Here is a 17108-nt window from a genome sequence, read left to right on the forward strand (position 1 = left end):
CATGTTCCCCGCAGGAACTGGAACAAGATCACCACCGACCAGCTCACCACCTCCCTCAGCCAGAATCCTCCCGCCAGCACAACGGACCCCAACGAAGCAGCCATTAACCTCACACAGTGGATCACCAACTGTGCAGATGACCTCGCACCACTGAAGACCCCTCCCAGCAGACACAACAGCAAGAAAACCTCTTGGTTCACCGACGAACTTAAGAACGCCAAGAAGAACTGCCGCACCCTCGAGAAAGCCTGGCGCAATGACCAGACCACAGACAACATGACAGCCCTCAAGCACGCCACCCGCAAACACCACCAGCTGATCCGCACCACCAAGAAGACAGCATTCAAAGAACGACTGGACAACAACGCCCACAACAGCAAGGAACTCTTCAGCATCGTCAAAGAGCTCTCCAACCCCAGCGCCGGAAACAATGACATCACTCCCTCGCAAGACCTCTGCGACTCACTCACCTCGTTCTTCCACCGCAAGATCGCCGAAATACACAACAGCTTCGACGCAACAACCACGCACCCAACCACCGAACCCTCGCCACCTACCGCCACCCTCTGCGCATGGACCCCGGTCAGCACCGAAGACACCATCCGCACGATGAACACCATCCACTCCTTATCCCCAACCAACCCTTGCCCCCACAACGTCTTCAACAAGGCCGACTCCATCATCGCACCCCACCTCCGGGACATCATCAACGCCTCCTACAACACCGCCACCTTCCCGGAATGCTAGAAGCACGCCGAGCTCAGCGCCCTCCTGAAGAAACCAACAGCGGACCCCATCGACCTCAAGAACTTCCGCCCCATCTCGCTCCTCCCTTTTCCTGCCAAAGTCATCGAGAAGACCATCAACAGACAGCTTGCCGCCTTCCTCGAGACGAACGGATCACTTGACCACTCGCAATCCGGCTTCCGAGCCAACCACAGCACCGAGACCGCCCTCATCGCAGCCACTGATGACATCAGATCCCTCCTTGACAACGGGGAAACAGCGGCCCTCATCCTCCTGGACCTTTCCACAGCATTCGACACTGTCTGCCATCGCACCCTAGTGCAACGCCTCAGCAACTTCGGAATCCAAGAGAAGGCACTGGAGTGGATCATCTCGTTCCTCGCCGGAAGAACCCAGAGAGTCCTCCTCCCCCCATTCAGATCCGAGGCCACCAAAGTCATCTGCGGCGTACCACAGGGAGCATCGCTCAGCTCCACCCTCTTCAACGTCTACATGCGCCCCCTCGCTGCCATCGCACACCGACACAACCTCAACATCATCTCCTACGCCGACGACATCCAACTGATCCTCTCCCTCACCAACGACCCAGCCACCGCCAGAACCAGCCTACACGAAGGGATGAAAGACCTCACCGAATGGATGAAGAACAGCCGCCTGAAACTGAACTCAGACAAGACGGAAGTCCTCATCCTGGGATCATCACCCTCCGCCTGGGATGACTCCTGGTGGCCCCCTGCCCTGGGCACTACTCTCAAGCCAACCTGGGCTTCATCCTGGACTCCTCCCTCTCGATGACCAGACAAGTCAACGCCATCTCATCATCGTGCTTCAACACCCTGCGCATGCTCCGTAAGATCTTCAGATGGATCCCCACCAAAACCAGGAAAACTGTCACCCAGGCACTCGTCACCAGCCGACTGGACTATGGAAACACCCTCTACGCCGGAACCACAGCCAAACTTCAGAAAAGACTCCAACACATCCAGAACGCCTCCGCATGCATCGTCCTGGACATCCCCCGACACAGCCACATCTCCGGCCACGTGAGAGACCTGCACTGGCTCCCCGTCAGCAAGAGGGTCACGTTCAGACTCCTCACCCACGCCCACAAGGCTCTCCACGACCTGGGTCCCAAGTACCTCAACAACCGCCTGACCTTCTACACGCCCACCCGACAGCTACGGTCGACCAGCCTCGCCCTCGCCGCCGTTCCACGCATTTGCAGAGCCACCGCCGGTGGAAGATCCTTCTCCTACCTGGCAGCCAAGACATGGAACTCTCTCCCCATCCACCTTCGGCTAACTCAGGACCATCTCTCCTTCAGGAAGCAACTCAAGACCTGGCTGTTCGAGCAGTAACGGACCCCTCTCCCACAGCGCCTTGAGACCCTTCCGGGTGAGTAGCGCGCTATACAAATGTCATGATTGATTGATTGATTGGATGTTGTAGTGCACCACATGTCCTTCCCAGTGGGTGCGCTGATCACTTTAAAAAATAAAACATAATTTTGTCCCAAGTGGGTGGAGGCGGGCATCCGCCGTCATTTACCCCGCGTTGGTGCTGGCATTGTGAGTGAGATGGCACCACCCTGCATAGGCGCCAGCCCTTCTCTCTTCCTGATACACAGGCACCAGATCGGCACTTGTCAGGATAAGCCTTAACCTTGGCGCTGCATGCTTTTGTTTTTTGGTGTAAATCCGTTCAGTAGTTTTTGAGAAATATCAAAATTTGAAGATATTGATATTTGGGAATTCTGCCATCTGATTGGCTGAGGTGTTACGAGCACAAGCTTGCTGCTGATTGGCTGCGAGTGGTGCGATCAGTTGCAACTAGGAAGTGTTGGCCGCCACTTTGTGATTCTGTTGAAGCGAGTAGGGGAAAAAAAGGGCGAAAAATGTGGGAAAGAGGAGGGTAGGAGCACTGTAACCTCTGTGGGTCATTTAGGGTGTGCTATAGAGGGGGTGTGAAGCAAAGTATTCACTCCTAGCAGTGCGAAAGTTGTGGGATATGGAAATTAAGTGAGGCATTGCGTAGAGTCTGATGCTGGTGGTGCGAGACTCAGGGATTAAAGCGTGAGCCCAAACTGTGTGTCTTATGCTGTGAAGTCCTGTGCTGTGGCCGCTGCACTACACTTGTGGAAGTAGTATCAGCATGTGTTTATACCTACTAGGATGAACTACTGACCAGTATTGGTGTGAAAGTCCTGGGGTACGGAAAATATGTGAGGTATTGTCTAGAGTCTCATGGAACTAGGAAGTGTTAGCTGCCATTTTGTGATTCCGTTGAAGCGAGTAAGAGGACAAAAGGGTGAAAAAAGTAGGAAAGAGGAGGGTAGGAGCACTGTAACCTCTGTGGGGTGTTTATGGTGCGCTATACAGGGGGTGCGAAGCGAACTACTCATACCTACCGGTCTGAAAGTGCTGGGCTACAAAAATTAAGTGAGGTATTGCCTAGAGTCTGATGCTGCTAAGGTGAGCTGGTGCGGGACTCTTTGATTAAAGGGTGAGCCCAAATTGTGTCTTATGATGTGAAGTCATGTGCTGTGACCTCTGCACTACAACTGTAGAAGAAGAGTCAGCATGTGTTTATACCTACTAGGACGAACTACTGACCCGAACTGGTCTGAAAGTCCTTGGTTACGGAAAATATGTGAGGTAGTGTCTAGAGTCTTATGCTGCTAAGGTGAGGTGCTGTGCGATTCGGGGATGAAAGAGTGATCCCAAACTGTGGGTCATATGCTGTGAAGTCTGTGCTCTGGCCGGTGTGCCACATCTGTCCAAGTAGTGTCAGCATGTAGTTATACCTACTCGGGGGAACTTTTGTTTCGAACATTGTAACTTGTGTATGGTGCTTAGGGTGTATGAAATTAATTTGGTATTTGGGAAGTGGAAAGCACTGACTCCTACGGGTCTGATGGCGCTGGGGGCATAAGCTGAGGTGCTTCTGGAGTTGGGGATAAAGCTGATGAACTACTGACCCCTATTGTGAACTTTTAACCTGCACATGCCATTAAATGTTCGATAAATGTTGCAAAAGTATATTGTTAGGTTTAAAAAAATGATGAACTTTTTTTTTAAGTTTGAGTTTATTGAAAGATAAAGAGTCAAATACAGAAAATGAAGAAACAATCAAAAGTTAAAGAACAAGAAAATATCTCCTATACAAAATATGCATAGTAAATAAAACTGAATAAATAAACAATATTAAATAGCTGGGGCAAAACACAAATCAATATCAAATAGTTAGAACATAAAGAGTAAACATATAACCAGTATTCAATGGTAATAAACACAAATGAGAAAAATCACGATGGTTTTTGAACTTCATCAGTTCGGACTTGGGAAACGGGTGGAAGAGAAGCAACCAAGGACAGATAATTGGTAAGGGGGAGCCATAAAAGATCACGTTTGATTGCTAGGGAAATGGGGGAGACAAAATTGGTATCAAGACGGTGGTTAAAACAAACCGCATTCCACCAAGCACGAAAAGAGACTTCAGTGGCTTGTTTCCAATTAGAGGTAATGTGGTGGAGAGCAATAGCTATGAAAAGATCAATCAGTTGATATTGTTGTGGGGAATTGGCAAAAATAGGGGAGAGGGAACCTAGAAAAATATTGTCACTGGAAAAAGGAGACTGAAATTTGAAAATCTTCTGGAATTGGCACCAAACCGATTGCCAGAATTGTGCAATGGGTGGGCAATCAAACAGCATATGCTTTAAGTCAGCAGAAGGGCATGGACATGACCAACAAGTAGAAGAAGTGTCTGAGGAGAAGGACGATAAAATCAATGGAGTAATTAAAATACGATTATGAATGAAAAATAGGGTTTGAGTGGTGTTAGCAGCTCTAGAGGTTCTGTGAATTTTCGACCAAATTTTATCCCATAAGGGAATTGACCAATTCTGAAAAAGATTTTTTTCCTAACTCAACTCAAATTTGGATTTAACTCTATCGACTGTAAAGTGAATTGATTTATAAAGAAGAGAGGCTGAGGGTGAACGGTCTAGCGCATTAGATATGGGAAGGAGCGTATTAGGGATATCATTGGTATTGGGAAGTGAATGTAAATATTGAGTAAGAATAGGGAGAAGTTAATTATATTGTGTACGAGAAGAGGAAGGCAAGGAGAATTGCGTCTGTAGGTCTTGAAAAGAGAGAGGCTGATTAGAGGAGACAAGTTGAGAAATCCATTTTAGGCCGTGAGAGTGCCAGGATTTCCAAAATAGAGAACGATTGCGAATTTTAAGGTGTTGATTGTGCCAAATAGGTTGGACGTGAATGGAAGAAAGAGATGGATAGGAAGAGGACAAATATGAGATAAGAAGGCTACGAGAATGAGTAATAATGGGAGTGCGAATAGAAGCCACGTTAGCAGTGAAAGAGAGTATCTCACGAAATTCAAAGGGAGTGAGGAAGGAAGATTCTAATTTAAGCCAGAGAGGAGGGTAAAAGGGAAGATCAGTTGAAAGCCAGCGCAAGCTTGTTTCAGGGAAAAAGCTTTATGATAGTTCTTAAAATCTGGGAATTTAATCCCTCCATTTGATTTATCTTTCTTCAAAATAGCAATAGCTATCCGGTATCTTTTACCTTTCCATAAAAATTTAAGTAAAATAGAATCTATTGTTTTGAAATAATAGACGGGAATATGAATAGGGATCATGGAGACAGTATATAGCACAAGGGGAGCTAACATCATTTTAATGGAGTCCAAGTGCCCCCACCAGGAAAGAAAAAGAGGATTCCAATGGTCAATGGCCATAGTTAATTTTTTAGAAATATAATCAAAATTAAGTTTAAGAGTATCCGATAAACGAGGAGCAAACCAAACCCCCAAATATTTAATCTTGGACGGTTGCCAAGAGAAACCAGAACAGTCAAAGAGATGCTTTTGATGCTTTTGACAAAGAGGATTCAAGGGCACAATTTTGCATTTATCAATAACCGGAGACTCTAGAGAAGGAGAAGACTTGATTCAAAAAGAAAGGAAGAGAAGATTGTGGATTAGAACAATACAATAGAATGTCATCAGCATAGACTGATAGTTTAACTTGTTGAGAACCAAAGTGGAAACCAGAAATATTATCATCAAGTCTAATTTGTGTCAGAAAGGGTTCTAAAGCTAAAACAAACAATTAAGGGGATAAAGGGCAACCCTGTCTCACACCTCTTTGTAATGGGAAATAATCTGACACCATACCGTTAGCAAAAATTGATACATGACGACTTGCGTAAAGTAAAGAGATAAGAGAAATACATTTAGGGGAAAAGCCCACCCATCTAAGAGCTTGAAACATAAAATCCCACCCTATCCTGTCAAAAGCTTTCTCAGCGTCAAGGGAAATGGCTGTTAAGGGATAAGAGAGTGAAGGGCCTTATTCAAAATTTTAAAGAAGACACGAGAATTATCCGATGAAAGTCGACCTTTAACGAAACCCGATTGTTCTGGACCAATTAAAGCAGGTAAAAAAGGATCTAATCTGAGAGCTGAAATGTTGGCAAATATTTTATAATCTGTATTTACTAATGAGATGAGGCGATAATTTTTACATAAAGTGTGATCTTTATCATCTTTAGGCAAAATTATGAACTTTTAACCTGCAGGTGTCATAGAATGTTCCAGAAAGAGTGGTGATAAAATAGGTTGAAATTGTAACCTATATGTGGCACGGAATATTAAGTAGCTTTTCGTATGGAAAATTCAAAATTAACCAATGGAGATACGTTTTGGAATGTCATTGAAGGAATTAAGTAATCTGATTTATTCTCTACATGTATTTATGTGTGGAGCGACAGAGAAATTGTGCCATTCCTGGTTCCATTCTTGAAGAAATCAGTGCTTTACATGTGCTATGTGACAAAGAAAGAATTGTATGCGTGTGTGACATTTGAAATCTGCATACCAACTACAAAGGTGAGTTAGAAATGAACAGGGTGTGTTATGTGTTCTGTAGTAGTGATTAAGTATTTGAGATGATGTTTTTAAGTTTGAAAGTATTTTTTATTTCAAAGTAATATAGTGTTAGTAAAGTGTGGTGTTTGATATTGGTTATAAATTATGCATAATATTTAACCTGTTGTTAAATAAGTACTTTATATATGCTTAGGAATTTTTCACAACAAAGAAGTGTAGTTTGTCATCTTTATAGGACTGTATGGTTTTGGAATTGAGGTACAGCGTTAATTTGGGTTTGTATTGTATTCGGGGAGATAAACAAAATGTCGCACATTCGAAAATTATACTTTTTGTAAAAATAGTGGGGTGGTGGTAGAAGATGTATGTGTTATTAAGTTAAAAGCGATAAAACAAAACCCAGACATGTTATGTGGGCAGGTTGTGGTTTCATTTTTGACACTGAGAGGTAGATTTGAATGTAAGTCGAGGTATGTTGTTGTACTGTGAGGCCGTCTACAGTGTTTGGAGATTACATGGAGAGGAGATGGAGATAGGAAAAAAGATACGTTCCTTTTATATGTATGCATAGTTTGAATCATGTGATCCTAGGTTGAGATATATTATGAACATGGTTTTGGTTTGCATTTGGGTATAGTTAATAGTTTTTGTAGTTTCTTACTAGTGATTCATAAAAAGGTAGATATACTAAAATATATGGTAGTAAACGTATTAATTATCTGTATGTTCTTATGGAATAGAAGTGGTTGGGGAGTGCTTCTTTAGAAGAGATGTTTTATACATGTGTGATAGATAAGAAATAAATGAAAATGTGAAGTATGTTTTCTGTATGACTTTGTTGACATTAGAGAACTACATGTGATTTTAAGTGATACTATTTGTTAGGCTGTGTCCCTGTGCTGGATATATGTAGGTGTTGAAGTGGTCCGGGTTTTACCGATGCTCAGCTGCACTATCCCTTTTGAGACATTCGTCAATTTATTCATTCCAGTAAAGGGACGGTATATCAAAAGTTTGGGAATTAGAATTTTGTTTACTCTCCCCAGCCCCTGTTATACACTCTGCGCAGTGTTTAAACAACTTTTGTGACATATAGATGTCTAGCTTTTAAAAGTGGTGTAGTTTGACTGGGCCCATTTATAAACTGTGCTATGAGATGGTTTATGTTTTACCCTCCAATTTGGATGTTTGAATACTTTTTGCTGATAAGTGTTCCGGCAGGCAATTGTTAAAATTAAGGTTGCACATGGGTTTAGTGGTGCTACTGGGAATGGTGGGGATTTCTGTTTGATTTCCTACGGTTAATCCAGGGCGGGGGGGTGGATGTGGGGAGGTGGGTATGTTGGTGATTAAAACACAGAATTTTGTAAAGTGCAGATGTCGAGCTACTAAAGGTGATGTAGTACCACTGGGAGCACTTATAAAGTGCCCTATGGCATGGGATATATTTTAGTTGCAAATTTGCATGGTTTAATACGTTTTGCTGATGACCGTTTCGGGAGACATCTGTTGAAATTAAGCCTGTGTATGGCTATAGTGGCATTTCAACGTTTGCTTGGGCTCTTTCTTTTATTGCGTAAAGTTAAGCAAGGGCGGGTGTTGAGGTGGTGTAGTGCTACTGTGACTATTTATAAAGCGTCTTATGGTAATGGTTATGTTTGAGTTGCAAAATTGCAGGTTTTAATAGCTTTTGCTGATGAGCGTTCCAGCAGACACCTGTTGACATTAAGTGTATTTATGGCTATAGTGGCGGTAACGGGAGTGCTGGGGCTCCTTTGATTTCGTAAGGTTAAGCAAGGGTATGGGTGGGGGTCGAGGAGGTGAGTATATTGCTGATTAAATGACGGACATTTGTAACATGGGCATGTGTAGTTAGTAAAGGTAATGTAGTTTCACTGGGCCCATTTATAAACCGTGCTATGGGATGGTTTATGTTTTACCCGCCAATTTGCATGTTTGAATAGTTTTTGCTGAAAAGTGTTCAGGCAGACACCTGTTAAAACTAACCCTGTGTATGGGTATAGTGGCGCTACTAGGAATGGTGGGGGTTTCTGTTTGATTTCTTAACCAAGGGCGGGGTGGGTGTGGGGGAGGTGGTTATGTTGCTGATTAAAAAACAGAATATAGTAACGTGCAGATGTCGAGCTACTAAGGTGATGTAGTACCACTGGGAGCACTTATAAAGCGCACTATGGCATGGTATATGTTTTAATACGTTTTGCTGATGAGCGTTTCGGGAGATATCTGTTAAAATGATGCCTCTGTATGGCTATAATGGCGTTTCTATGTTTAGTGGGTCTCTTTCTTTTATTGCGTAAAGTTAAGCAAGGGCGGATGTGGAGGTGATGTAGTGGTAATGTGACTATTTATAAACCCTTTTATGGTATGGTGTATGCTTTAGTTGCAGAATTACAGGTTTTAATAGCTTTTACTGATGATCGTTCTGACAGACACCTGTTGACATTAAGTCTATGTATGGCTGTAGTGGCGGTAACGGGAATGGTGGGCTCGTTGTTTGATTTCGTAAGGTTAAGGAAGGGCATGGGTGGGGTTGGAGGAGGTGGGTATGTTGCTGATTTATAAGACGGACATTTGTAACGTGGACATGTGTAGCTAGTAAAGGTGGTGTAGTTCCACTGGGTCCATTTATAAACCGTGCTATTGGATGGTTTATGTTTTACCTTCCAATTTGCATGTTTGAATACTTTTTGCTGATAAGTGTTCTGGCAGACATCTGTTAAAATGAACTCTGTGTTTGGGTAAAGTGGCGCTAATAGGAATGGTGGGGGTTTCTGTTTGATTTCGTACGGTTAAACAAGGGCGGGGTGGGTGTGGGGGTGGTGGGTATGTTGGTGGTTAAACCAGAATTTAGTAACGTGCAGATGTCGACCTACTAAAGGTGATGTAGTTCCACTGGGAGCACTTTTAAAGTGCCCTATGGCATGGTATATGTTTACCCGCAAATGTGCATGTATTAATAAGTTTTGCTGATCAGCTTTTAGGGAGACATCTGTTGAAATTAAGCCTCTGTATGGCTATAGTGGTGCTTCTACGTTTGCTGGGGTCTTTCTTTTATTGCGTAAAGTTAAGGAAGGGCGGGTGTGGAGGTGGTGTAGTGGTACTGCGACTATTTATAAACCGTCTTATGGTATGGTGTATGTTTTAGTTGCAACATTGCAGGTTTTAATAGCTTTTGCTGATGAGCGTTCCGGCAGACAACTGTTGACATTAAGTCTATATATGGCTATAGTGGTGCTAACGGGAGTGCTGGATCTCGTTGTTTGATTTCGTAAGGTTAAGCAAGGGTGGGGTGGGGGAGGATATTTGTAACGTGGAGTTGTGTAGCTGGTAAAGGTAATATAGTGACACTGGGTCCCTTTATTAACCGTGCTATGGGATGGTTAAAGTTTTTCCCGCCAAATTGCATGTTTGAATACTTTTTGTTGATAAGAGTTCCGGCACACACCTGTTAAAATTAAGCCTGTGTATGGGTATAGTGGCACTACTAGGAATGGTGGGGTTTCTGTTTGATTTTGTACAGTTAATAAAGGGTGGGGGTGGGTGTGGGGAAGGTGGGTATGTTGGTCAGTAAAACACAGAATTTAGTAACGTGCAGATGTTGAGCTACTGAAGGTGATGTAGTACCACTGGGAGCACTTATAAAGCGCCCTATGGCATGTTATATGTTTTACCCGCAAATTTCCATCTTTTAATACGCTTTGCTCATGAACGTTCCGGCAGACAGTTGTTGAAATTAAGTTTGTGTATTGCTATAGTGTGTCTACTAGTTTGGGTGTGGCTCTTTGTTTGATTTTGTAAGGTGAAGGAAGGATGGGGAAGCGGGTGGTGCAGTGGCAGTGTGCCCATTTATGAATCGCTTTATGGTTTGGTATATGTTTTTCTGGCAAATTCCCATGTTTTAATACCTTTTGGTAATGAGTGTTCCAGCAGATAGCTACACAAATTACACAAGATTTCTGTGGATAACAAATCTTCGTGCTGATAGACACTGTTGTACTGTGATAGAAGGCTGCCAGTATTGATGGCAAATTATGAAACTTGGTGCCATTGTAGATTTCAATGGAAGCTTATACTGCTTCTTTATTACTTTGATATAGTCAGGGTTCTAAGTGGGAGAAAAAAGGGGGGGTGCTCTAAAAGGGGGGCAAAGCTCTTAAAGGGGTGTGGGCTATGCAAGTTGGGCCATGGTGTAAATCAAGATAAGTATCATTGTGTGCTTTTCTACAATGTGGGTAACCTAGCATTTTTAACATCTTCATGACCCCGCTGGCGGCGTTGGCGGAGTCGTATGGGGCCCAGATCGTATCCTATGCCGACGACACCCAGCTCCTCTTCTCATGTAAGAGAGGAGGAGACTTTGACGGGGAGAGTATCCGAGATTGCCTTGGGGCTGTTTTTCAATGGTTCCAACTGAACAGCCTCAAGTGCAATTCTGACAAGTCCGAGGTACTCTTCTTTGGGTGTGACACAGAGCCAGACTGGCGGACCTGGTGGTCTATTAATATTTTCCCTCCTTCTTGTTCCCCCCAAATCGCCAAGAATTTGGGGGTCAAGATGGATAAGGGGTTAACGTTGAAATCCCAGATCCTCGGGGTGTCGGGCACTTGCTTCGGCATCCTTAGGCTGCTGCGGAGGTTTCTCCCCTTGCTGTCTGAGGAGCATAGGAAACTGACAGTGCAGGCTCTCATCGGGTCCAGGTTAGATTATTCTAACATTCTTTACCTGGGCCTGCCAGAGTATCTGTTGCAGCGGCTCCAAGTGGTGCAAAACGCTGCAGCGAGAGCAATTTTTGGTTTAAATAGACGGGCCAGTGCTTCGGCCCTGTTGAAAACCTTGCATTGGCTCCCAATACGGAAGCGGATCGCCTTTAAGGCTTTGACTCTGGCATATAAGGCCCTTCACGGGGTGGGAGCTAAATATCTTCAAAAGAGACTGGCCTTCTATCATCTGACTCGCGCTTTGAGGTCGGAATCCCTGCTCTTGGCGGTTGTCCCGCGTGTGAAGAGAGCTCGCCTGGGAGGCCGCTCTTTTGGACTACTGGCGCCACAGTTGTGGAACTCTCTGCCACTCACTTTGCGGGGAGCGACTAGCCTACTTGCCTTTAGAAAAGGCCTTAAAACCTGGCTGTTTGCCCAGTAGCCCGTTTCTTGTGTATTTGCCCGGTTGACCTTCTGTCCTTTTTCTGTTACAGTGTTATGTTATTGTGTTGCAACATTCCTTCTCCTAAAGCGCCGGGACACTCTTTTTGAGTAGCTGTGCGCTATACAAAAGAATACATAACATAACATAACATAACATAACATGTCTCCAGTTCTAAGTAGTGAGCAAAATAAGCATGCATATATGGATGTGCATGCTCTCACTGCAGTACAATGAAAAATAAATTGACTGTCTTTGAGAGGGCTGAAAATAGAGCCCAATGCAGACCCGTTTGGAGGCTCCCTGAAAATAAGTGCCGGTCTTCAGACCCAATTAAAGCCCAGCATCCATCCATCCTAAGCATGTTATTTCCACCCACTATAGCTCTCGTTGACTTGCACAAGCTGTTTGGCTGAGAAGCCCGGCTCCGTGTTTTCGTTCTCGCTGCCGCCACTCTCTGCTGAGGCCGGAGCTGGAGCTCTCGGCTGTGGCGCACTCCTGAAGCACCCGAGCACCTGGGTCTCTGATCTCCTGACCTTCGGGGCAGAGCCGCACTGAAGCCACCGGTGCCCATGCCGCCGCCATGCGGCTGCACTGAGAAACCGCCTGAGCCTGCCGGTCCCGCCGCATGTGCCTGTGCCTGCCTGCCTTGGCGGTGAGCGGCCAAGGCATAAGCAGTGAAGTCGAGGTGGGTGGGGCAGGCGAAGCAGGGTGAGGCGGGTGAGGCAAGATGCGGCAGGGAGAGGTCAAGCAGGGGAGTGTGAGACTTGTGAGCAGCCTCAGGTGAGCTTGGGGACTTTAGCACAGCCTCCACCGCTAGCTGCTAAACTGCCCTCATTGCACCCACAGTTACCACTGGCTTTTTTTGCAGCAAGGGGACATCCTATGCGTAGCGGTTGCCACCTCCAAAAACTGCCAAGTTGCCCCCACTGCCCTCACTGTTACTATCACTGCCATTAAGACCACAGCAGTGAGGGGGGCCAGTGAAGGGTAGTGAAGCGCTACAATTTCGCATCACCGCAGTTCAATTGGAGCATTTGAGGAGAGGAGCTGGTTGGACGAGACCTGCCACAGAAGTGTGAAATGTGGCAAGAGGCTCAGTTAGTTTATCGAATAGCCTCTTGACATACAAGGAGCTAGACCCACATTGCCTGGAATGTGTCAGTCTTCAACTGCTCAACATTCACAGTCCAGATCTAGCATCTGTTCATTGCGTAGCTGAAACCACGGATCACCAGATTCCTGGTTTACCTGCCTGGCGTGGAATGTTCTGGAACACTTGGGAGATTAAAACATAATCTAATTCGCTCAAAACCTCACTGTGGAAAGACTTGGAATGCTCTTGAGACTAAAGTTAATTAACTCTCTCAAAATCACAGCCTTTGGAGTCAATCACATATAATCATCACGCAATCAGCTCACAGGTGGCACCATCTGGCTGTCTCACTGGATCCAAGTTCTGTCACTGTGCTCATGTATCAGCCAGCACAGGCTCAGCAACCGCAGGCTCAAATAGTGCCCCGTCACAGTCGTCTGAGGCAGCAGGAGGCTAGAGAGCGGGTAAGAACGTGGGAACGTGGGGTAAGACTACAGTCGTATGCATTCCACTCCAATTGGAAGTATTCGCATAAAGTATTTGCGGCCCGAAGGCACTGTACAGTGGCCAGGAAAATGAGTAGTTCCAACAAAAACCGAGAGGCATGTAAACCAACACTAGGTGGTCTCCAGATAAACCCTTATTTCACAAGGCAAAAAATAGAAGTCCATAGCACCCACAAGGCCCATAAGATGATTGACAGAGGTTTATTAGAAAACAGCCCCAATCTCGCTTCAAACAGCCAGGAGTCAGTATTGTTGGGTGAGGTTAACCGGCCAAACCCCTTCAACTTAAAAAGCACAGTTCAGGACAGCCTGGAGGAGTCATTAACTACTGAGATGGTGAGACTTGCAGAAACTGTAGAGCTGGAAGACACGAAAATCAATGCCATCTAAAAAAAAATCTGCTAAACATAAAAACATGAATTGGAGGAACATGTGCCAGAGCAAATCATTGAGATATCGTCAACTATAAATGATGTCGAAGTATCATACACACCTCAGGGTCCATTACAGGATAACCAATCCAGTGGGCTCAATTGCAACAAGAATGCTTTTGACATAGTGGCACTAGTTGCCCACCAACTAAACAACCAGCCCCAGGACAACTTGGATGCTTACATCAAATCCAGCGGCCAGGGGAGCACCCAGAAACCAAGGCAGGGCACAAATACAACAACAATTTGGTGCTGTTAATATTTCAGATTCAGCATCCCCTGAATTAATAAAAATAACACCTACAGCAGATTTTAAACTGCAACCACGGGGAAATGGCTCTTTAGAAACCATAACTGGCAGATACTGTGGAGCCCAGAGGGATGAACAAGACATAAACGATAAGATGTCCCTGAATATATCTTGAACACAATAAATTCGGCCATACTGGAAGTTGTAAAGGCACTCTCTTAGCAATCACACAAATTAGAGCTTTAGGTGGACCGAATACACGTGCTGGCACAAACTGTCTTGGCAATTAACAAAAAAGTGGACACGATCAGCTACAAAGTTGATCGGATGGTTGTTAGTGAAAAGGCTAAAGGGAGCGTCAAAAGCCCAGCAAAAAACTTCAGTGAAGCAATAGTGGAGAAATTAACCACACTCCCAGAGCTGCTGACAATGTTAATGAATCATCATCAATATCTTTATTTCGGTTAAAACAAACCATAAAAGAATACAATACAATATTTAAAAACATTCATCATAAACAGGATGTGCCAATTGAAGGTAGTGGAGTTGGTACATACATACGTACATGAAAATATCTACTCAGTAAAGGATTGACCTTGAAGGGCACACAGTTTGAGGAGACATTAGAGATTCTTCCAGACACAATATAAATTCATCAATCCTTTGCCACAAGTCCAAACATCCGTGGGCGAGGTAATACATATATAAAAGAATAAATATAATAAATAATTTTTTTTTAAAAAGCTTTAAAAATACCAGGAACTGTTATGTTAAGAAATGTTAAGAGTAATGGGTATTTGAATCATGACAATCTGTAAGACATTACACATGTTGCAGTTAGAGTTAAAATATATAAAGGGGACTGTGGTAAAAATCCACTGTGCTTAGCGTATTTTCATTCAATGAATTAAGCTTTAAGGCTAATACATGTCATATAAGTACTTGTCCTGATAATACTGTTACATTTTTAGGTAATTTCTCTTCCTAATTATCGCCACAGCAAGAAAAAAACGGCTCAGACTGAATACTATAGTCTGTGACGTGTCGCACTTAAACACTCTTTCCCCATCTTTAATATGCAGAAAGCCTAAGAGGAGGCAAATGGGTTTGATCCACTTTTTCCTTGCCTGTAAGTATGCAGGACATACATATAAAACATGGGCCTCATCCTCCCTAGCACCCATATCACACAGTTCACACAAGTCAGATTTGGTACTGCCCCAAGGTCCTTTATTTTACGCCCACGTTGATGTTCTAGATTTGATTTTTAGAATGCCATAACGGGTACTTTAGATACAATGATTTAGCCACAGGGGGCAGAATTTCATCCATAAAGCATTCAAATTTACTTTCAATTTTAACATCAAAGAATTTGAGGGTCAATGTTCCTACTTTAGAATTTTGTAATAAACAGCTATGGTTATATTCCCAGTTCCTTGCCTTGAGCAATTTTTTAAAAGAATGAGTAAGGGAGTCAGGATCTGTCCAAAAACTACATAGGCCCAGCTTTAAAAAACAATTTTTAATGTGCACTAACCATGCCAACCGAGTTGTATTCTTTATTTGCATTATTTCCTTTAGTTCTTCTCTATAGTGCACTAGCTCGTCGGTAGACCACAGGCGAACCCAGTATAGTAGTGGACGTAGGGAGGCATATTCATAAGATAGGCGTATATTCAAATCCCAGAATAAAGGAATTAAAGGGGCGCAACCTTGAACAGCTAAAAGTTGTCTAAAGAAGCTGTTTTCTTGTACTGAAAAGGCATCTCTTAATATTTGACCCCACAGTTCTGCCCCATATAGGGTAGCCGATTGAGCTTTATATATAAATAGCTCGATTGCAGGTGAAACTGCTCTAATGAAGCTATTCTTATGCTTCCTAATTATGGGGGCTTGGTTTTGTGTTAATATTAACCTCGATTTTTCTATTTGTGGCTTCCAATTCATTTTAGTATCGAGGGTAATACCCAAATATTTGAAATTTTGCACATGTTCAATCTTTTCATTATTTACAATAAAAAAATTTGTTAAAACCCTTATGAGGACTGATCGTCATGACCTTAGTTTTAGAAGAATTAATTTCGAGGTTTTTATCCAGACAATAAGACCGGAATTTATTCAATAGGTTCTGTAGTCCTTTAGGGGTGTGGGAGATTAAAATCGTGTCATCTGCAAATAATAAGGCCGGAACGGCTTGACCACACAACTTGGGAGAGTCATGCTCGCAGCCCAAAAGGGTGTCTGGAATATCATTTACATAAAGGGAGAAGAGGGTTGGCGCCATGACACAGCCTTGCCTGACGCCTCTCTTTATATCTATTCTCTATGTTAGCTCTCTCTTAGGTCCCCACCTCACTCTTGCATAGTTTCCCTCATGCAACCTGATCAGTTGTTGGAGAATGTCCCCAGAGACACCCATGTCCCTTAACAATTTCCATAGCTTCCCCCTGGGGACCAGATCGAAGGCCACTCTGTGGTCCACAAAAGCTATATATAAGTGAGAGTTACTTATATTGATGTAAAATCTAAAAACTTGGTCTACCATACCAATTCTAGCTCTAAAACCTGCCTGGTATTTTGGTAAAATAGAATTATCCTCGACCCACGTATTTAACTTACTTAAAAGCTGGCGAGCAAAAATCTTTTGAAGGGCATCTATCAAACTGATAGGTCTATAGTGTGATGGATTAAGTCTGTCTCCCTTCTTGAAAATAATCACAATTTCTGCGCCCCGCCAAGTCTCCGTGAATTGGAGCTCCTCTTGCAATATCAATACTGAGCAAATTAAGGTATGGAGCCCACAAGAGATTCTCATCTTTCCAAAGATCCCCGGGTATTTTATCTGGGCCTGGAGCTTTGCCCTGTTTGACTGCATTAATAGCTAATATAGTGTCTGTCAAACTGAATGTTAAGGATGTTTCACATGGATTCAATTCTGTATATACGTGTGTCCACTCTTCCTCATCCCCTCCACACGAGTACAATGCAGAAAAGTGTTTGAACCA

Source organism: Lissotriton vulgaris, chromosome 8 (assembly GCF_964263255.1).
Source record: "Lissotriton vulgaris chromosome 8, aLisVul1.2, whole genome shotgun sequence".
In the NCBI taxonomy this organism is placed as follows: domain Eukaryota; kingdom Metazoa; phylum Chordata; class Amphibia; order Caudata; family Salamandridae; genus Lissotriton; species Lissotriton vulgaris.